This window comes from Cnephaeus nilssonii, assembly GCF_951640355.1.
Source record: "Cnephaeus nilssonii genome assembly, chromosome: 5".
Taxonomy (NCBI): domain Eukaryota; kingdom Metazoa; phylum Chordata; class Mammalia; order Chiroptera; family Vespertilionidae; genus Cnephaeus; species Cnephaeus nilssonii.
Window position 1 is genome coordinate 7,565,317 of NC_137076.1, and position 23,037 is coordinate 7,588,353.

At 46.3% G+C, this 23,037-nt stretch overlaps 1 protein-coding gene and 3 pseudogenes across 4 annotated transcripts in view; 1 reads left to right on the plus strand and 3 right to left on the minus strand.

The window, feature by feature from the left end:
• CANX (calnexin) overlaps positions 1 to 2,061 on the minus strand; it is a 38,204-nt gene extending 36,143 nt beyond the window's left edge. Inside the window, exon 1 of the mRNA XM_079772779.1 lies at positions 1,904 to 2,061. The gene's annotated coding sequence lies outside the window, so the exon portion shown is untranslated. The remainder of the gene's footprint in view (positions 1 to 1,903) is intronic.
• LOC307100408 (glyceraldehyde-3-phosphate dehydrogenase-like) overlaps positions 1 to 23,037 on the minus strand; it is a 1,087,365-nt pseudogene that overhangs the window by 1,050,377 nt on the left and 13,951 nt on the right. The window lies entirely within an intron of this gene.
• On the minus strand, positions 2,859 to 9,720 carry LOC307100237 (large ribosomal subunit protein uL30-like; annotated as a pseudogene). Its single transcript has 3 exons — positions 9,661 to 9,720; positions 7,720 to 8,297; positions 2,859 to 2,892 (listed from the first exon to the last, which is right to left on the minus strand). The product of its transcript is annotated as a large ribosomal subunit protein uL30-like (transcript).
• On the plus strand, positions 20,622 to 20,792 carry LOC307100416 (small ribosomal subunit protein uS14-like; annotated as a pseudogene). Its single transcript has one exon. The product of its transcript is annotated as a small ribosomal subunit protein uS14-like (transcript).

Genomic DNA, 23,037 nt, shown 5'->3' on the forward strand with positions numbered 1-23,037 from the left:
CAACAATGTTAACGCACTTCTATTTCCTAGTTGTTGTTATGAGCTGCCAATTCTATTTGTACAGTTAATTACACTATTCAAAGTAGCTCACCATCCTATAAGTCCCTTCCAATAGCCCCCTAGGTAAAGTATACAGGAGACTTCTCATTTCCATCTTAAAGATGTGGAAACCAACGTGGTTCATAAGCTAGTTACCCATGCTCAGACTGAAACTCAAGTCTCTTGAGCCTGTACTGACGCATACCAACTGTCACTTCATCACCTTAAGCTCTTTGCAGGGCAAAGTGAACTGTGTAACTAAAAGGATGCAATAGCCTGATTGCCAAAACTGCAGCAACGACTTAGGTGAAAACGTTACTTCTGTGGAAGTTTACCCCTCATGGTCCTTGCAAGATAATGTGCTAGTTGAAACTGCTGAATTAAGATAGCATGGTGTGGAGAGATGCTGACACCCACTTTCAGAGAGCTCATAAAATCTGTTTGTTGTAGGCCACATTCACTCCAATACACAGTTCACCCTGGACTGCGCATGGTCCAGTTACCTGGCTTGTTTTCTCCTGTACCCTGGAGAGTGAGTGCACAGGAGAAGAGGACTCCCACACAGTTCTTTACCTCTGCTCTAAGTAATTATAGCCAATGTACAACACGGCAGTGATTCTATTCATGATCCTCAAACACGGCTGGAAAAAAAGACTAAGATACAGAATGATTTTAAAGATCAATACAATCTTCCTTTTAAGGAAAAACAAAAAACTCAAGCAAAACGTTCCACTTCCTAAATCAGACATAGAGGGACTTAGCTGTGGTTCACCTTTGTCCTCCCAACCTTTTAATATTCAGCTCAGTTTAACTTCCCTCAACCAGCATACACTGGTGTCATGCCCAGCAGTCCTGGGAAACAGGACTTAACCCTTAAAAGAGTAGGACGTCAGTCAGTGTAGTGGACCAACAGCATTCAGACTATAATTTATTGCAATCTTCACTCTCGTAATGTATACACAATTTAATTCTAACAACTCCACCAGGTATTATTATACCCATTATTTGGGGAGAACTGGGGTAAAAAAGTCAATTGCCCAAGTTTACACAGCAACAAAAGGCCGATGAAGGCCTTGAACCAGGGCCTTAACCTTAACCAAAACTTAACCTGAATACCAAAACTGCCTAGCCCTCAACTACAATCCGAACGTGATCCTAAAATGAACCGCATGACCTTGGACCAGTCATTTCATAGCCCTGGGCCAGTTCCTGCCCCTCCGCTGTAAAACGGCCGGCCCCCAGTAAGCGTTTGAGTGCTTTCCTACTTTTAATGTCTGGTGAAATTCCGGCTGGATTACTCCCCACCTCCGAATAGGAGAAAATATTAAGACTGAAGTTTCTCAATTACTGCATTCTAGCACATTCTCCATACTCTTCAGGGTGATAGGTTTCCGCCTTCGCTTTGCGGTTCTGTATTCAAATACCGAACCTGTAGCGCCAATCCTAAACATTCCCGGGTCTGCTCTCGCCCATCCCCACCACCAGAGGTAGCGACTAGGCCCGACTCCACTCCAGACCTTGACCCGGTTCCTCCAGCCCACCTCTTGGCCTCCCAAGCAGCTAGCAAAAGGCCTAAGAAAGCTCTAGAAGCAAAGCCACGGGCAGAAATTAGCTGAGGTCAAGGGAGGATCTAGAGCACCTGCCACGCCTCCCGACCCCAACGGCGCGACCTGGGCTGGGCTCTCCCACCGAGGCGGCCGAGATTCGGGCCTTCCCCCTCCTGACCCGCGCGCGGGCCGGGGCCTGAGCCCTCGAAACCCAGCCCGACCCCCCGGCCCCGCCCGGCACCTCGGCCGAAACGCTACGCGCCCGGACCCCTGGGGTCCTCACAGGCCCGAAGACACACGCAGGCCTCCGGTCTCACCTCGAGCCTCCCAGGGACCGCCGGCGGCGCCCGCGCTCCTCCCGCCCGCACACCAGGCCCCGCGCTGCAGTGGAGACAGCAGCAGAGGAGGCCCGACCGTCACGTGCCACAGAACCAAAAGGCCTAGGCTACCGCTGCGACCGCGCGAGCGAGCGAGCACGGCCGCACGAAGCCCAGCCCAGCGCCCGCCCCTCGCTCCTGAGTAGCTAGGGCCAGAGCCAAGTCCCGCCCCCCCGCGCCAGCTCCGAGACGCGATTGGCCAATCTGGCCATCATTCTAATCACCTTCCCAGACGCCCCCTAGGGCTATTCTTCGTGGAGTGTGGCGATTGGCTGGGAGTGCGGCAGGAAGTAGCTCTTGGTTGGATGGGAGGGGAGGGGGCGGGCCAGAGCGGATAGGTACGCGGGCGCGCGCCCAGGGGCGGGGCCGGCTCGCCGGCGACGCCGCGCCCCGATAGTTAGGACTCGAATGGGCGGGCTGTCTGGCGTTCCTTCCCAACCCCTGTGGTTTCGCCCCCTTGCTTTTGGGACCCCGGCTCCAGGGCCTGCATCCTGTTTTCTTCGCTGAGAGGGCAAATAGCAGGCGGTGGGAGGGGTGGGAGGGGTGGGAGGTCTGGCGTGCCATCGGGAAGGGCCAGTTCCCCTTGCAGCGTGTGCAACGCCCCCATGGGGTGCCGGCGGAACCGGCAAGGGCTCCCGCCGCCAGGCCTGGAGTCGCCTGCACAGTGCGGTGTGACCCCATGTCATGCATCACCTTCCTGCTGGGCCTAGCAGCCTGCAGCTGCCAGAAAACTAGAGTCCAAAATGCTACAATCTGAACACAATGCAGTATACAGATGATATATTATAGAACTGTAGCCCTGAAACCTATATAGTTTTATTAACCAATATCACCCCCAAATAAATTTAATTTAAAAAATACTATAATCCAAGGTTTTTTCCAATAGGTGGATCGCCTATTCCAGGACCAGCTTTATTCCCTCCTGCCACCTGGGTGGAGGAAAAAAGAGAGTTTGTGGTTTGCGTGAGTTCAGTATTTTCCAACTCTCAGCCCCACAATTTGTGTAAGGGAGCTTTGCTTTCCTGTTTCCTAGGGAAGTGGATATTCAAGGCACACTAATATTCTGGATGCCACATGTTCCAAATGAGCTTAAAATGTAGTTACGGGAACTGTGTATGTGAGCAAAAGGTATAAGCTAAAATATGGTAGTACTCAATGGAATTTAATGGAGTTTAAATTGGGAGGAACTGCTTTCATCTAGAATGGCAGAGAAAGAGGCAAAATTTGAGCTGGACCTGGAAGGACATGCAATATTTTTATAGATGGAGAGTTGGAGGCTTCTTTAGACAAGGGAATAGTCTATGCAAAAACAGGAACATGTGTATCAGTGTGTTTAGGGACACCATACACCATGTATGGGAGTGTTTGGGCTGGAGAAAGGTGTTCGGGACAGTGATGGGAAGTCAGCTCCAGAGCTGGGTTAGGTAGGAGCAGGCCTTGAAAGCTTAGTGAAGGACTTTGTAGGGAGATAGTTTATTTTGTAAATTGACTTAGAGGGAGAGAGAAAAAATCAATTTGTTGTTCCACTTATTTATGCATTCATTTATTAGTGTTGGTAGCTAAGTATTAATAGAGGAAGGAATGTGATGAGCTGGGAGTTGAACCAGACACTGGGCCTGCTTTGCTGGAAAGTTGCAGCATTCATGGGCTTCCCAGGGGACCAAAGCATTATCCTGCCAAGGGGATTATCACCCCTCCCTTCCCCCTAATGAGAGGAAGGACCGGCTTCTCAGTCCCCCCCCCCCCCCCCCATACAATTTACAACTGGTCCATCCTGCTCCAGACTGTGGAGGGAATGAATGAACAATAAAGGGGAAATTCCTCTGCTGGGCACATACCCAGCAGAAGATGAGATGGCACAGAGGGAGGTACTTCCACTTTGAGGCATGTGCAGTAGGAACTAAGATGGCACCATAAGGGGGAGTGTCTAGCCTGGGAAAAGGATTGGGTTGGATAAGGGACGAAGAACCCTGGAAAATCTAGGAAATGGATTGGTTAGGGCCGTGGTTGGCAAACTGCAGCTCGAGAGCCACATGCGGCTCTTTGGCCCCTTGAGTGTGGCTCTTCCACAAAATACCACGGCCTGGGCGAGTCTATTTTGAAGAAGTGGCGTTAGAAGAAGTTTAAGTTTAAAAAATTTGGGTCTCAAAAGAAATTTCAATCGTTGTACTGTTGATATTTGGCTCTGTTGACTAATGAGTTTGCCGACCACTGGGTTAGGGAAAGGATTCAATGCAAGCCCATCAAGGATTGGAAAGTTGATTGGTTGGTTTGAAAAAGAGCCTGGTCCTTCCCAAACCCAAAATCATATAATCCCAGTTTAACGAAGAAGCTCTCCCTCACCCTCTCTTCTGCCCGCCCCCCCCCCCCTTCCCTCTAACGTGCTTGTCCATAAGATCACGAATTTCATAGCAGCCATACAGGTCTAGCAGCTGTCTGGGATCTGCAGCAGATCATGCAGGTTCCAAAGGACTAATCTTTAATGTGTCACAGATTCTCTGAATACTGGTCTTAGTTCTGGGCTTGATGAAGACAAGGCTGGACTTTTTCCAGGGCAGGACGGATGGAGATGAAACATTGGGAACCTGGGGGCAGCCTTCTATTTCCACCCAAATATATATTACCATGCCACAACCTCCCTTATGTGGGTCCTGGAATGCTTTCCTTGCAACTCCATGAAAGAACACAATTTGCACCAGCAAGACATTGGTTGATTCTTGCATGTGCCCTGACCAGGGATCGAACCCATAACCTTGACATTTGGGAGGATGTTCTAACCAACTGAGCTATCTGGCCAGGGCCTGTAGGGAGATAGTATAGATTTTAGATATGGGTCATGATTTAGGTGTTTATGAAGTATTATTTTAATATTACTCCAGAGAGGTCTGAAAGAGGGGAGACTAGCAATTATAAGGTGGGTTAGGAAGCCATTTTTTGCATTTGATTAAAGGGCAGAATTAGGAAATGCCAGTTCTATGGAGACAAAAGCATTAAATGTTGACACTGAAGAATAGTCCGTTGGACTCAGACTAAGGAAAGAGGAACCAAAGCCAACACTTTGGTGTAAGCCTGGGTGACTGGAGGTGAAATGTAGAGCTCCCCAAAAGAGGAAATTCCAGTTTGGCTGATCCTGAGGATCCTGGGTCTCAGCCCAAGACAGCAGGACTGTAGAACCTGTTAAAGATCCTGCTAGGGATTTTCCAGCTAAAACATAATATTCTTCAAAGGAGGAAGCCAAGGACAAACCCAAGGACAACTAAGATTTCCTTTCTCAAAAAAAAAAAAAATAGATTTCCTTTCTTTTTAAAAAATATATTTTTATTGATTTCAGAGAGGAAAGGAAAGGGAGAGAGAAAGAAACATCAACGATGAGAGAGAATCATTAATGGGCAGCCTCCTGCATGCCCCACACTGGGGATGGAGCCCATACCTGGGAATATGCCCTGACTGGGAATCAAACTGTTACCTCCTGGTTCATAGGTTGATGCTCACCACTGAGCCACACTGGCTGGGCTTCCCCCCCCCCCTTTTTAAACAATATGAAACAGCCACTGTTCATTAACTGACTAACCTACAAAAATAATAATGGTAGACACCTCAGTTCATCCTATATAATAAAAGCCTAATATGCTAAGTGTCTGGTCGTCCGTTCAATCAATCAAAGCATAATATGCTAATGATATCTAAGGCCGCTCAACCGCTTGCTATGACGTGCACTGGCCACCAGGAGGCAGACAGTCAACTGGTCGACCAGTCACTATGACATGCACTGACCACCAGGGGGCAGACGCTCTGACTGGTAGGTTAGCTTGCTGACTGAGCATGACAGGCTGGACACGCCCTGTAGCCCTCCTGTGCTCCCTCCCCAGCTGGCCAACCTCCCATGTCCCTCCACGGCCCCGATCATGCACCGGTGGGGTCCCTCAGCCTGGACTGCACCCTCTTGCAATTCGGGACTCCTCAGGGGATGTCAGAGAGACAGTTTCGGCCCAATCCCACAGGCCAGGTCAAGGGACTCCAGTGGTGCACGAATTCGTGCACCGGGCCTCTTGTCCTTCTAATAAGCCTGTTAATCTGGCCCCTCCTGGAGAAGATACTGTATTTTTCCATGTATAAGACGCTATTTTTTTCTAAAATCGTTAGACTGAAAATTGAGGGGCGTCTCATACACGGAAGTCAGCTGAGGAAGGAGCTGTGTGGGTGCATGGCTGCCCATACCTTGTCAAACAGGCTTCTTCCAATCATGAGCCTTATTGTTACTGATGTCAGCTGATGCTGTAATTGGAGGTGGAGGTGGAGAGTGTGCAGATGCAACAGGGACCGGAGCATTCTCTGCCCATAAAGATGTCAATAAAAAGATAAATATTGGTAAGCGATTGTCTTACTCTGCAAAATTCAACCTGGATATAATCAGCAATGCAAAAGAGCATGGAAATAGAGCTGCAGAGAGACAATTTGGACCTCCTCCCACTGAGTGTATGATCAGACAGTGGAGAAAACAGGAAGAACAACTCCTTAAGGTGCCAAAAAAGAACAAGGCCTTAAGAGGAAAACCAGCAAAATGGGCAAACTTGGAGCAGAGGCTTAAGACTTGGATTATGGAGCAGCGCCAGAGTGGCTTATGTGTGTCAACTAAGCTTATTCAATGTCGGGCAAGAATGTTTGCAAGCGAAATGAACATTGTTGATTTTACAGGAAAGGCAAATGGTGCTTCAATTTCATAAGGAGAGAAGGGTTGGCCATGAGAACACGAACAAAGTTAGCTCAGAAAATGCCACCAGTTTATGAGGATGATCTCATATACATAGACAGTGATTCAGAAGACAGCAGTACTACAATAGAAGTTGTAGAAATTGATATGTCTAGAACTAATAGTGATGAAGAAGAGAGCAGTGATGCAACAGAGGCTGAATAAAGTGATATGCTGCATAATATCATAATACTGGTATGTAAACATTACCTGTGGTAATCCTATATAATAAAGAGGTAATATGCAAATTGACCATCACTCCAACACACAAGATGGCCGCCCCCATGTGGACACAAGATGGCCAGCAGGGGAGGGCAGTTGTGGGCGATCAGGCCAGCAAAGGAGGGCAGTTGGGAGGGACCAGGCCTGCAAGGGAGGGCAGTTGGGGCGATCAGGCCTGCAGGAGAGGGGGGTTAGGGGTGACCGGGCCAGCAGGGGAGGGCAGTTAGGGGCAATCAGGCCTGCAGGGGAGCAGTTAGGCATCGATCAGGCTGGCAGGGGAGTGGTTAGGGGGTGATCATGCTGGCAGGCAGAAGCGGTTAGGGGCAATCAGGCAGGCAGGCAGGTGAGCAGTTGGGAGCCAGCAGTCCTGGATTGTGAGAGGGATGTCTAACTGCCCTCAAGGGGTCCCAGATTGGAGAGGGTGAAGGCTGGGCTGAGGGACACACCTCCCCGTGCATAAATTTCATGCACCAGGCCTCTAGTTACTAAATAAAAATGTGTTGTTTCATGTTTAAAATGTTGATTTCTTTTTTTAAAAAATATTTTTATTGATTTCAGAGAGGAAGGGAGAGGGAGAGAGAGAGAAACATTGACGAGAGAGATCGTCGCCTCCTGCACACCTCCCACTGAAGATGGAGCCCGCAACCCGGGCATGTGCCCTTGACCGGAATCAAACCTGGGACCCTTCAGTCCACAGGCCAATGCTCTATCCACTGAGCCAAACCAGCAGGGGCAAAATATTGATTTCTTAATTTGGGGTTGGAAATGTGGGGGCCTCTTATACACGGAAAAATATGGTAATTTGCAGGCCATAGAAGTTGAAGGCTTCCCAATAGTATGGATCTCATGAATCAGATCCTCCATGCAGATGATGCCATGGTTACCACGAGATGAAACAATCTAAGTGTTATCTGCCAGGGCAATTTGCTTCTTGTTGATTTTGCCATAACCACACTTGTAGATCCATCCATTTCTGACTTCAGGTTTGGATACCCCCATGCAATATGTGGTTCCACAATCCCCAGTATGTTAACTGAAGCTTTGTTGAGCTTAACAAAGATGCCATTGAAGATCCAGCGAAGGCAAAGAAGCTGAAACACCTTGCACACAGACCTTCTTAGCTCACACTGTTGAAACCTGTGATCCTGATGAAGAATCCCCTTTTGGGTCCCGCATAGAAGATGCCCACATTTCTTGCCATCCTCATCATCTAAATCTCAGTTCTGTCCATCTGCCCATATTCCTCTGACAGTGCTTAGCTTTCTTATAGACACACTGCCTTCTTGTCTTTAGAAGAATCTTTTGGGCAAACTTTTTTCTCAGGCACTTGATCTTCAGCTCTGTGAAATTCCTCCACTTTTTCTCTTTTTTAATTTATTTTTTTCAGGTTTTTTTGTTTGTTTAAAGTATTACATATAGTAGTACATATATCTCCTCTCCCCTCCCCCCCCATTGACCTTCTCCTCCACTTTTTCTTAATGGTTTGCCTTTTTTTTCTACACCTTCCACAGTTCCAGTTTGAAAAAGGCATGAGATCTTCTTTTTTAATATGTTTTATTTAACTTTATTTATTTATTTATTTATTTATTTATTTATGTATTTATGTATTTATTTTTAGAGAGAGAGAGAGGGAAAGGGAGAGGGAAAGGGAAATATTGATGTGAGAGAGAAACATTAATTGGTTGGCTCTAGTATGCACCCCAACCAGGGACTGAACCTACAACCTGGGCATGTGCCCTGACTGGGAATCAAACTGGCAGCCATTCTGTGCACAGGACGATGCTCCACCAACTGAGCCAAGCTGGCCAGGTTGAGATTTTTTCTTGATAATTCAAAAGGTACTGTGAGACATTACAGTATTTCATTAAAAGTACTAGGAACTTACAAGCATAGCCCATGGACAATAGTGTGGTGCAGGCCCAGGGCAAAGGGGCAGGGTGGGGAGAGCAGGAAAGGGATGGAGGGGATTAATGGGGGGGAAAGGAGCATCTGTAATACTTTCAATAATAAAAACAAAATTTTTAAAAAGTACTAGTCATTTCCTAGGACTTACACGTAGAAGGTGTGGGAGATTTCTTATAATCTACAAGGTTTTCTAGCGGTTTTCTTATCGTTACCTTCTGGCCCTGAAGGAAAACATCTGGGACAAGCATTGCTAGTAATCAGTCAATTGAACAAGCTTGGCAAATGTTCAGGTAATTGCAAAAGCTTTTTCCTAGTTCTTAACCCTTCTGTACCAGCTACCTGTGCTACATTACCATCAGAGAGAACTGTTAAAATATGTTATCCATGTAACGGTTCTGCCCCATTGGAAAGCACGTGGTGAGCACCTATCTGTGCTGATATAAAACATTTGCCAAGATTTAGTGTTATGTGGAAAAAGTATGTTTCCTTTCATGCTGCAAAGGGAGATATATCCTCATAAATAGAAACTTGGACAAACAAGCTTCCTGAAAAGATGCATGAGAAACTACCAAGAGGGTTGATGCTGAAGAGGGAGCTGAGACTTTGGAAGAAGAAATAATCAATTAATTTCCTGCCTTTGTGCTTAGTTTTTAAAAAAAGATAGAACACACAGGGGTGGGGAAAAGTAGGTTTACAGTTGTTAATATGGAAAAAGACATGCAGGTTATGATTGTTACAATCGCTTTTATTAACTCTGTGCTTTGCGTACTTACCCACTCCTGTATATTTAAGACCCAATGTAAACAAAAATTTTTTTTACCAATTCCTCCTTCTTATCCAGCTGTTTCTTAAACTTAACTTGCTTCCACTCCACCCACATAGCTGGCCTCCTGCCTGCTCATCCCCACCCTCCTTTGCTTGAAGGAGAAAGTGGGGGAGCATCTTATAGTTCGATCAGTCCTGTCTTTTTAAGCCAGTAATGGTTGTTTCTCTGTACCCACACTAACTGGCCTTGTCGAATCAAATAGATAGGAAATAAAAAGGTATGTAATTGTGATAACTGAAGTTTCTTTTATTACAATGAAGTTTTTAAAAAATATTTTTTTTGTTGATTTCAGAGAGGAAGGGAAAGGGAGAGAGAGATAGAAACATCAATGATGAGAGAGAATCATTGATCGGTTGCCTCCTGTACACCCTTTTCTGGGGATTGAGCCCACAACTCGGGCATGTGCCCTTGACCAGAATTGAACCCAGGACCCTTCATTCCGCAGGCTGATGCTCTATCCACTGAGCCAAACCAGCCAGGGCGGCAACAAGCATTTTAAAAAATTGATTTTAGAGAGAGGAAGGGAGAGGGAGAGAGAAACATAAATGATGAGAATCATTGTTTGGCTGCCTCCTGCACTCCCCCTACTAGGGATCGAGCCTAAAACTAAGGCATGTGCCCTGACGGGGAATTGAACCGTGATCTTTTGGTTCATGGGTAGACACTCAACCACTGAGCCACACTGGCCGGGCAACAAACATTTATTTGGGATCAAAGAATTGCAATTTGGAAAACACAGATTCAGATAGAAACCCAACTAGTGTCCCAATTACGGGGTGAAGGCAAGGGGATTTCATGAGAAGAGGAAGGAATAATTACATGAAAAGAAAGCATTCCTACAGGTGCTCACAAACTAAGCTGCTGTTGGCTCTATGTGATGGGTTACGGATTCTGTCTTCACAAAGAGTGTCCATAACCATCCTTTCTCTGGTCAGGATGCCTGCTGCTTTTATACACAACAGTGTCTAGGCAATGTTGATTTGGCCCAGTCCAAACAGTCCAATTTTCAAGGAGCAAGATGTGCACGGCAGTCCCACTGGAATGGTGGTTCCAACTTCATTCTGATATGGCTCTACTTGTCATTTTTCACACTAACTACCCAGAGGCAGTCTCAGATTCCTCAGGCTCAAGCACTCAGTCCCATTAGACTGCCCCCATTTCAGATGCTGGCTACAAATGGGGTTTCCAGGCTACCCACATGTTGGCATCCAGGGACTCACCAATAATCACCTCATTTGCATAAACTCGGGTGTCATTAATACAGATTCATTATGAATAACAAAAGACACTCCCATAACTCAGAAAATTTCAAGGATTTGTCCTGTGCCAGAGACCCAGGACAAAGACCAAGTAACTGTATTGTTTTCCTTTCTTTATTTTTATTTTATTTTTTTAAATATATTTTATTGATATTTTACAGAGAGGAAGAGAGAGGGATAGAGAGTTAGAAACATCGATGATAGAGAAACATCATGATAGACAATATGATAGAGAAACATCCATCAGCTGCCTCTTGCACAACCCCTACTGGGGATGTGCCCGCAACCAAGGTACATGCCCTTGACCGGAATCGAACCTGGGACCCTTGAGTCCGCAGGCTGACACTCTATCCACTGAGCCAAACCGGTGTCGGCCGCTTTCTGTTACTATAGAAAAGATTTGTCTTTTCTAGTGCTTCATATACTAGTCAATGGAATCACATAGTATGGTTAAGGGGAAAAACCACAAATGGCATCACTCATGCTAAAACCCATGATACCAAACCTAGATTTAACACCTGATCTAATTGCAGTTTCAACCCCTACTAGAAACATTTTTTAAATTGATTTTTAAAGAGAGAGGAAGGGAGAGGGAGAGAGAGAACATCTACTAGTATGTGAGAGAGAAACATTGAAGTGAGAGAGAAACCTGCATCAGCTGCCTCCTGCATGGCCCCCACCGGGGATTGAGCCCGAAACCCGGGCATGTGCCCTGATCGGGAATCCGACCGGCAACTCTTCTGTCACGAGACGATGCCCAACCAAGTGAGCCACCCTGGTCAGGGCCAGAAACAGAATTTTAGTCAACTAATATGAAAGTTTCTGGTCAAGCCCTGGCTGGTTTGGCTCAGTGGATAGAACATCAGCCTGCGGACTGAAGGGTCCCAGGTTCGATTCCAGTCAAGGGCACATGCCTGGGTTGCAGGCTTGATCCTCAGTGGAGGGCGTGCAGGAGGCAGCCAATGAATGATTCTCTCTTATCATGGGTGTTTCTATCTCTCTTTCCCTCTCCCTTCCTCTCTGAAATCAATAAAGATAAAAAGAAAAAAAGAAAAGAAAAAGGGTGCTTGAAAAAAGGTTGCGTTTTTAAAAAAAAAAAGTTTCTGGTCAAGAACCAGTAAAGTAACTGTCACTATCCCCCACCCCATGGAAAGAAGAGGCCATCTACATGAATAAAACCCTCCCCTTACGATCCGTGGAAGTGGGTATCTCTTTCCTCACTGAGTGCTGGGAGTGGAGTCCGTATGATATCTTGAGAAAAAGAATTTTCTGAGACTTGCATGGGAGGATGAGTGATTTTTATTTGTGTGAAATGACACCCCTGGGTTTCCGGTGTCCCATTTCCCTTAATCCAGTCCTGGAAGAAGTGTAGTTAGGGCTTCCGTAGAGCTGAAATCAGAGCCAGTGGCCAGAGTTTCCACTCCATGTGGCAGCCGGCTCCATTAGTCCACTGTGTGCGGGCGAATGAGGGGAGCCAGGAGAGTGTGCCCCCTGCTCAGGAGTCCCAAGGGAGCCAAGAGCACCAGAGAGCGAACTCCTCCGTTCAGGGAATTAAGTATCTCAAATCGTCCCACGCCTGCAGTGGCCATATCCACGCTGTTCCCAGGTGTGACTGACACCAAGCACCTTCCTGATGTCACCCCAACTTTATGGGCATGTGTCTCTTCTCCTCCTTGTCCAGGCCCTTCCTTCCCCGAGCCATCTGTGGGGAGCAGACTGGACAGTGGCTCCCTGGACAGTGTAAAGCAAGCATGTCAAACTCACGGCCCGCATGCGGCCCACAACAAATATTTTTGCGGCCTAGCCAATATAATAATATGTAAGAAACGTTTTTTTTTTTTGTTTTGTTTTTTTTAAATATATTTTATTGATTTTTTACAGAGAGGAAGAGAGAGGTATAGAGAGTTAGAAACATCGATGAGAGAGAAACATCGATCAGCTGCCTCTTGCATACCCCCCACTGGGGATGTGCCCGCAACCAAGGTACGTGCCCTTGACCGGAATCGAACCTGGGACCTCTCAGTCTGTAGGCCGACGCTCTATCCACTGAGCCAAACCGGTTTCGGCGTAAGAAACGTTTTTAATAAAAATTTCATAACTTAATTTTTAACTTTTTAAAAAAAATATTGTTATTGACTTTTCACAGAAAGGAAGGGAGAGGGATAGAGAGAAACATCAATGATAGAGAAACATCGATCAGCTGCCTCCTGCACGTCCCCCCACTGGGGATCAAACCTGCAACCAAGGTATATGCCCTCGACCGGAATCGAACCCGGGACCTTCCAGTCCACAGCCCGATGCTCTATCCAGTGAGCCAAACTGGTCAGGGAATGTTTAACTTTTTAAGAAATTGCCCAATTATCTCCCAAAGTGGCTGCTCTATTTTACATTTCCATGTAGGAAGGTTTCAGTTTCTCTACATCATTACCAACACTTGCTATTAACTGTCTTTATTTTTTAATGTTTTTACTTATTTCAGCAAGGAAGGGAAAAGTAGAGACAGAAACATCAATAATGGGAATCATTGATCAGCTGCCACCTGCACACCCCATACTGGGGATTGAGGCAGCAACTTGGGCATGTGCCCCGACCAGGAATCGAACCAAACCTCCTGGTTCATAGGTCAATGCTCAACCACTGAGCTAAGCCAGCCGGGCTTGTCTTTTTTATCAGAGCCAGTCTAGTGGGCGTGTAGTGGTATCTCATCGTGGTCTGTACCAAAGCCAGTGCTTTCTGGCAGGACACTGCAGGTTTCTGCAGCCTGACCCAGGCAAGCAGATACAGCGTTTCCCCTTTATCTGGGGAGGGCCATACTCCAGTACCCCTATCCGTCCCGTCCTGTCCTATATGATCCCTTAGCGTCTGTCACATGGCGTGGAGGATATTGAAGTTATCTCACTGCCACCCAAGGCGAGCCTAGTATATAAGTTCTCTTAATAAACATTTTTTATTTTTAATAAATCTTTATTGTTCAGATTATTACATTTGTTCCTCTTCCCCCCGCCCCCCATAGCTCCCCTCCACCCGGTTCCCACCCCACCCCATGCCCTAAACCCCCCCACACTGTCCTCATCCATAGGTGTATGATTTTTGTCCAGTCTCTTCCCGCACCCTCCACACCCCTTTCCCCCCAAGGATTGTCAGTCCACTCCCTTTCTATGCCCCTGATTCTATTATGTTCACCAGTTTATTCTGTTCATCAGATTTTTTTATTCACTTGATTTTTAGATTCACTTGTTGATACATATGTATTTGTTGTTCATAATTTTTATATTTACCTTTTTCTTCTTCTTCCTCTTCTTACAGAATACCCTTCAGCATTTCATATAGTCCTTGTTTGGTGGTGATGAACTCCTTTAGCTTTTTCTTATCTGTGAAGCTCTTTATCTGCCCTTCAATTCTGAATGATAGCTTTGCTGGGTAGAGTAATCTTGGTTGTAGGTTCTTGCTATTCATCACTTTGAATATTTCTTGCCACTCCCTTCTGGCCTGCATAGTTTCTGTTGAGAAATCAGCTGACAATTGTATGGGTACTCCCTTGTAGGTAACTAACTGTTTTTCTCTTGCTGCTTTTAATATTCTCTGTCTTGCTCTTGGCATTTTAATTATCATGTGTCTTGGTGTGGTCCTCTTTGGATTCCTTTTGTTTGGGGTTCTTTGCGCTTCCTGGACTTGTAAGTCTATTTCTTTCACCAGGTGGGGGAAGTTTTGTTGTTATTTCTTCAAATAGGTTTTCAATATCTTGTTCTCTCTCTTCTTCTGGCACCCCCATAATTCAGATGTTGGTATGCTTGAAGTTGTCCCAGAGGCTCCTTACACTATCTTCATATTTTTGGATTCTTTTTGCTTTTCCGGTTGGGTGTTTTTTGCTTCTTTGTATTTCAAATCTTTGACTTGATTCTTGCAATCCTCTAGTCTGCTGTTGGATCTCTGTATATTATTTTTTATTTCAGTCAGTGTATGCTTAATTTCTAGTTGGTCCTTTTTCATATCCTCGAGGGTCTCGCTAAATTTATCGGCCTTTTCTAGGAAATTCTTAAAAAACCTTATCACCATGGTTTTGAACTCTATATCCTGTAGTTTGCTTTCCTCCATTTCTGTCATTTGTGACCTGTTTCTTTGTCTCCACATTTTGGCTGCTTCCCTGTGTTGATAGAGTGGCTTTGTGTGCTACGTGTCCTATAGGGCCCAGTGGCTCAGCCTCCCCAGTTACCTGAGGTGGACACTCTTGATGCACCCCTTTGTGGGCTGTGTGCACAGTCTTATTGTAGTTAAGCCTTGATTGTTGTTGGTATCACTGGGAGGAATTGACCTCCAGGCCAATTGGCTGTGAGGATCAGCTGTGTCTACGATGGGAGAACTTCTGTGCTGGAGACACCCTTATGGGGCAAGAATTGCTTCAGTGGGGCTTTGGTGCTCACTGAGTCTGCCCCCTGAGTGTGTCCCTTATGGATCTGAGGAGTTGTAATTTGGATGGTCCCACTCTGACCATTGGGTTCACTGGCTCTTGGATCTCCAGGGAGATGCTAATTTAGCCTCTGCCTGAGGCCACCCAGCAGGAGCTATGGAGAGATCTGCAGATTCCTCTTCTTTGTTTGGGGTTTGGAGGTGCCCAGATGAGGCCCAGTTGTGAAGCAATGCAAGCTGCTGTTGAGCCTTGGGCCTTCTTTTGGAAGTTCTGGGGCTCTCTGACCCAGCTGCAGTTTGTTAGGTAATTTTAGATTTCAAAGGACCAGGCCATTCATATGCAAAAGCCTCTGATCACAGCTTGGGTGGGGCTGGGTCTCAGGGCGGAGCCAACAGCAATGGCTTCCTGTCAGCCCTGCCCTAAGAGGCCCCCGGGTCTCAGTGTCCCTCAGTAATCGCTACAAGCACCTCTGAGAGAAAGCTGCCCTCGAGTTCCACCCGATGCCAGACAGTTCAGTTTCTCCCCGTATGAGTCTGGGTCCCCAGAATCTCGCCCGGAACTGGAGTTCAGAGCAGTCGGGAGCTTGTGTCTCCCTCCGATTGAAAAAGCCAGCCGTGTATTCAGTTGCCAGCCCTCTCCAGGCGTGTGCCTGCGTACCTCTGCCTTTACTTCCTCACCTCCTCTGAGTATCAGTGTGCTTTTCTCTTTCCTTCTAGTTGTAGAATTTCCACTCAGCCAGCCTTCCTGTGGTTCTGGATGATGTTCCTTTTGTCCTTTAGTTGTAGTTTTGAAGTGGTTGTGCGAGGCAGCAATTTCAGGTGTTTACCTATGCCACCATCTTGGTTTCTCTCTCTCTTAATAAACTCTTGCTATAATGATGGAGTTACCAGCTTCTTCTTATGGTCTCTTGGCCCTGGGAAACTTTATGTAACACATGTAACAGTTTAGTAAAAGACAGGATAAAGTTTACAGATGAACAGCTTGATGCAGAGATACACAGGGCCAGGTCTGGGAGGGTCCCAAGCACAGGAGCTTCCATCCCTTTGGAGTTGGGGTGTATCATCCTCCCAGTACATGGCTCACCAATACATCCAACACATGGAAGCTTTATGATCCCATTACTTGATGATTTTTAGGGAGGCCTGATCAATCATTAACTGCATTTTAGCCCCTTTCCTTTCTCCAGAGAATTGGAGGGGGAGGGATGACTGAAAGTTCCAAGTGTCTAATCATGGCTTGGTCTTTCTGGTGGCAATCTCCATTCAGGAGCCCACCAAGAGCCACCTCATTAGAACAAAAGATTTCTGTCACACAGGAAATTCTAAGGGATTTAGCAACTCTGTGTCAGCCTGAAAAATCGTGATTGCTAATGAAAATTATCTTTTGTGTTCTGATCCCAATGCCCTGAGGCAGATGTTTTGAAGTTCAGCTGACACATACTACATGCTGTGCCATGATGTCCATTTTCAGTCTTCTTTTCACTCAAGTGGCTTTTTAAAAAATATATTTTTTATTGATTTTTATAAAGAGAAGAAGAAAGAGGGAGGTAGAGAGAGAAACATCACATTCTACACACTGCCTCCTACACTCATCCTACTGGGGATGGAGCCTGCAACTCAGGCAAGTACCCTGGACCAGAATCAACCTTTCAGTGAACGGGACGACACCCAACCAACCGAGCCACACCATCCAGGGCTCTTCAGATGACTTTGCAATCTTCCATTCACAGAAGAGTTCAGCACTCCCATGCCTACCTGTTGCCTTCCTCTCTCTCTCTCTCTCTCTCTCTCTCTTTTTTTAATATATTTTATTGATTCTTTACAGAGAGGAAGAGAGAGGGATAGAGAGTTAGAAACATCGATGAGAGAGAAACATCGATCAGCTGCCTCTTGCACACCCCCTACTGGGGATGTGCCCGCAACCAAGGTACATGCCCTTGACCGGAATCGAACCTGGGACCTTTCAGTCCGCAGGCCGACGCTCTATCCACTGAGCCAAACCGGTTTTGGCTCCTCTCTCTTTAATCTCTGTCATTCAAACCCAGGTGCAGAGTCTCAGGTTCTGTGGTGCTTCCTGAAGGTAGCTATCTAGAACAGATTAGCATTTTTTTCAGATTTATTAAAACAAAATATTTAAATAGTTTTTCAGAGTACTGCAGATTCCCACAAACTGCAAGGAACTAATTTTAAGTCATAATGGGTAGGAAGCAGTATGAAAACAAGAAGTGTCACCGCCCAGCCCAAAGAGAAGCTAAAGAAAAAGCAGCCCCACAGGAGGATGAACCAGAGGGGTGGGCATCTTTCCTGCTAAATCTGCTCTTCCTATAAAGGCACTTTGCAGAAAAAGGGAGTGTATAACCAACTCTACAGAAAATGGAGGTGCTGCCTAGCTGGCGTGGCTCAGTGGTTGAGGTCACGGTTCGATTCCTGGTCAGGGCACATGCCCAGGTTGTTGCCTCGATCCCTAGTAGGGGGTGTGTAGGAGGCAGCCGATCAATATCTCTCTCTCATCATTGATGTTTCTATCTCTCTCTCCCTCTCCCTTCCTCTCTGAAATCAATAAAAAAATATTTTTTTAAAATGGAGGTGCTGGGTAAAGTGTGTGCATTTTTTTTATAACTGTGTTCTTCTGTTCTGTACTGTTTGATTTATTGTTTTTATCAAGTTTTATACAGGTGCAGAAAAAACAAAGCTACATTAGTACAGAGAACGGTTTACTGTTGTTTCAGAGAAAGGCTAATATCACTGAGTATCGTAGAAGCTGGACTGAAATCACATGATTTTGCTTCCCTAGTTTTGGAAGTATTCCTCTTGGTTGCCAAGAGAAGGGATTCACTGACATCCACAGCAACTATGGCATTTGACTGTGGTGTGGGGAAACTAAAACTTATTTAGGGCCTCTTCTCCTTTCCTCCGTGCCATCAGAATGAACCTCATGTCCTTAAACTCAGACCTCCTTTTCTCACAGGTTTCAAATCTAGTCTTTTCACTGACAACACTGAGATGGTGTCCTGCAAAGGGGCCAGGGACTATTGGGGTGTTTGTGTTTGTGTGTATTTTTAAATTCTGCAATTTTAATTAAATTTCCTCATCAAATAGACTTTCTTTGGTTTTATAGCTTTTCCTTTTCTGTACTCTATGGAAATAAGGAAATTTGAAAGTTGCTATATACCATGGTGACCCATGACCTGCCTGAAAAATCCTAATTGCTAATGAAAATTATCCTAATAAAGAGGGACTATGCTAATTGACCCTCACACCATCACAAAGATGGTGGTGCCCACAGCCACAAGATGGTGGCACCCAGTCCCCACTTCCCCGCCAGAATGGCAGGTGCTCAGCAAGGCTGGGCGCCTGCCTCCGGAGTCCCCCACTCCCCTCAGCCCCCCAGCTGCCCAGGGCCAGCCTGAGGCACAGGCAAGCCTCGGATGTCAGCTGCCCAGCCGCCCAGGGCCACCCGAGGCTCAGGTAACCAGGGCCGGCCAAGGCTTGCGCTGCCGGCAGTGGCAGCAACAGAGGTGTGATGAGGCGTTGCCTTCCCTGATCGCTGGGTCACCTCCCACCCCTGAGGGCTCCCAAACTGTGAGAGGGGGCAGGCCGGGCTGAGGGACCCCCCCCTCCAGTGCATGAATTTTCATGCACTGGGCCTCTAGTCTTGAATAACACAGAAACAATTTGGAGAGAGAGAGAGAGAGAGAAATATGAATGAGAATGAATCAGTGAATCACTGGGTCACTGGCTTGGATAAAATATTCCTGGACTCTAATTTCATATCATTCAGACAACCTTCTGAGGGCTCATTTGAGGTCTCAAGTGTCCTGATGATAGGAAAAGAAAGCTTTGGAAAGTGAGTGTGAGGGTTTATTTGTGGAAACTGACATTCTAATTCTAAAATAGGATGGAATTATAAGTAAAATTATATGGAAATTCAAAGGACTGAGAAAGCCAAAGCAATCTTTAAAAACATATTGTTGAACTAGAGGCCTGGTGCATGAATTCCTGCACAGGTGGGGTCTGGCCAGCCTGCCCTGATGGGGTCCAATCAAAGCCAGGCCAGCGGGGGAGAGGGGATACAAGAGGTTGGCTGGCTGGCACCACCCCAGATCGTGGTTGGGGGGAGGCCTATCAGGGGCCACGCCCGCTGTGGGGAGGGGCTGTGGGCAGTTGGGGGGGGGGCCTATCAGGGCCCCAATTGGGCCAGTTGGCTGCCGCAGTGCATGTCATAGCAACCAGTCGTTCTGTCATTCCAGTCGCTTGGCTTTTATATGTATAGACTAGAGGTCTGATGCATGAAATTTGTGCAAGAGCATGCCTTCCTTCCCCCAGCTGCCGGCACCAGCTCCCTCCAGCACCCGGCAAGTACCCAGGACCCAGGCTTCCCTCGCAGCCCCGGCCTCGTCCGGAAGGATGTCCAGTCTAATTAGCATACTATGCTTTTATTATTACAGATTATTTGCACTACCAGCTATGAAGATTTATTATAAGCTACAATAAGAAAATATGGCTCTAGCTGGTTTTTCTCAGTGGCTAGAGCGTCAGCCCAGGGACCGAAGGGTCCCAGGTTTGATTCCAGTCAAGTACATGTACCTCGGTTGCAGGCTCAATCCCCAGCCCCAGGTTGGGGCACATGCGTGAGGCAACCAATCAGTATGTCCCTCTCACATTGATATTTCTCTCTCTGTGTCTCCCTTTCTTCCTTTCTCTCTAAAAAATCAGTGGAAAATATCCTTGGTTGAGGATTAACAAAAAAAGAGAAAGAAAGAAAGAAAGAAAGAAAGAAAGAAAGAAAGAAAGAAAGAAAGAAAGAAAGAAGGAGGGAGGGAGGGAGGGAGGGAGGGAGGGAGGGAGGGAGGGAGGGAGGGAGGGAGGGAGGGAGGAAAAGAAAGAAAAAATGGTATCAGTGCAAGGATAGAGGCTTCCAGTCAAGATGGCAGCATAGCCGAGACCGGTTTGGCTCAGTGGATAGAGCGTTGGCCTGCGGACTTGGGGGTTCCAGGTTCGATTCCGGTCAAGGGCATGTACCTTGGTTGCGGGTGCATCCCGAGTGGGGCGTGTGCAGGAGGCAGCTGGTCGATGTTTCTCTCTCATCAATGTTTCTAGCTCTCTATCCCTCTCCCTTCCTCTCTGTAAAAAATCAATAAAATATATTTTTTAAAAAAAGAACCTTTAATTCTTTAAAAAAAAAAAAAAAGATGGCAGCATAGGTACATGCAGTACTTGAATCCTCCCAAAACCACATAAAAAATACAACTAATCTGCCTTTTGCCTTGTTGCTACAGAGAGAGTAAGATGGGTCACCAGCAACTCTACTGGAGCCATCTGAGGAAATTCGGCCAGGGTTCTCGTTCTTGCTGTGTCTGCTCAAACCGCCACAGTCTGATCTGGAAATACAGTCTCAACACGTGCCACCAGTGTTTCTGTCAGTAAGCGAAGGACATAGGCTTCATTAAGTTCGACTAAGTCCGTGGTCGGCAAACTGCGGCTCGTGAGCCACATGCGGCTCTTTGGCCCCTTGAGTGTGGCTCTTCCACAAAATACCACGGCCTGGGCGAGTCTATTTTGAAGAAGTGGTGTTAGAAGAAGTTTAAGTTTAAAAAATTTGGCTCTCAAAAGAAATTTCAATCGTTGTACTGTTGATTTTTGGCTCTGTTGACTAATGAGTTTGCCGACCACTGGACTAAGTGAACTTCATGAATGGGTAGTTCAAGACATCTACCTTATGACAGAATGCTATCTCTTTGTACATGCTATCTAATAAAAGAGTAATATGCAAATTGACCATCACTCCAACACACAAGATGGCCGCCCCCATGTCGTCAAAGATGGCCGCCCCCATGTAGACACAAGATGGCCAGCAGGGGAGGGCAGTGGAAAGGACCAGGCCTGCAAGGGAGGGCAGTTGGGGGCAATCAGGCCTGCAGGGGAGGGGAGTTAGGGGTGACCGGGCCAGCAGAGGAGGGCAGTTGGAAGGGACCAGGCCTGCAAGGGAGGGCAGCTGGGGGTGATCAGGCCTGCAGGGGAGGGTAGTTAGGAGTCAGCAGAGGAGGGCAGTTAGAGGCAACCACGCCTGCAGGGGAAGGCAGTTATGGGGGACCAGGCCTGCAGGGGAGGGCAGTTGGGGGCAATAGGGCCGGCAGGGGAGCAGTTAGGTGTTAATCAGGCTGGCAGGGGAGTGGTTAGGGGGTGATCAGGCTGGCAGGCAGAAGCAGTTAGGGACAATCAGGCAGGCAGGCAGGGGAGCGGTTGGGAGAAGGATGTCTTCTGAGGGGTCCCAGATTGGAGAGGGTGCAGGCTGGGCTGAGGGACACACTCTTCCAGTGCACAAATTTTGTGCACCAGGCCTCTAGTTGAATCTAAAAATCAAAATGAATGAACAAGGAATCTAATGAACAAAATAAACTGATGAATAAAATAGAATCAGAGGCATGGAAACATGGAACTGACTAATCTCAGAGGGAAGGGGGGCGCGATTAACCAAGTATCTTATATGCATATATACATTACCTATGGACACAGACAGTGGGTGGTGAAGGCCTGAGGCACAGTTGGAACCAGGTGGAGGAGGTCAATGGGGGGAAAAAGAAGGTACATCTGTACAATACTCTCAACAATAAATATTATTTTAATATTTAAAAAAAGGTAAAAATAAAGAAAGGCAAGTCACAGTCTGGAAGAAAATATATCTGACCAATATGTAGCATTAAATAACTCCTTATACTCAGTAACAAACAATCTAGTACAAAATAAATGGACAAAACTTGAACAACCTCACCAAGGAGGGTAACAAATAGCACATGAAAAGACACCCAACTTCATTAGCTGTGATAAATTAAATTAAAACCACAATTTAGACACACCCACTAAAATGACTACAATTAAAAAGATTTACTATACAAAGTGCTGTCAAGTATGTGGAGGAACAGAAACTCTTTCACTGGTGGTGGGGATGTGGTACAACCATTCTGGGAAGTTTCATAACTTCACAGAGAAGTAAACATGTGCCTACCATATGACCCAGTCATTCCACCCCTGAGTACTCATTCATGAGAAATGAATGTACATGGACACCCAAAGGCTTGTACACAGGTGTTCACAACAGCTGTACTTGTAATAGCCCCCAAACTGGAAACAACCCAAATTTCCATCAACAGATGGATAGAAAAACAAATTGTGGTATTTCCATACAAGGGAATACTACTCATCAATAAAGAGAATGAATTGTTGATAAATGCAGCATGAATGAATCTCAAAATAATTATGCTATAAGAAACTAGTGCAAAAAAGTGCATACTGAATTGCATTTATATACAATTCTAGAAAATGCAAATGAATCTATAGTGATAGGACAGAGGAAACTTCGGATAATGAATACCTCCATATCTTAATTTCATACATTATCAGAACATATCAAATTGTACATTACAAATATATGTATTTTATTATCAACTGTAACTCAATAAGTGTTCTAGAAAAAAACTGTCCAGGAGGTGACACAACCACCTGGCTCTGCCCCAGGGTGTGAGCTCTCCTGGAGCTGGGTCTGAGCCCTGGTAAGAGCTAAGGAGGCCTAATTCTGTGGTGCCATTTCTGCAGCTCCCTGTGGGGTTGGGCTGAAGCGTATCTCCACTTGAGGCCACACTATAACCTCCCTTCAGCTCTTTTCCCTCCCCTGTCCTGCTTTCCTCACTCCCTTCTTCTAGGAGCA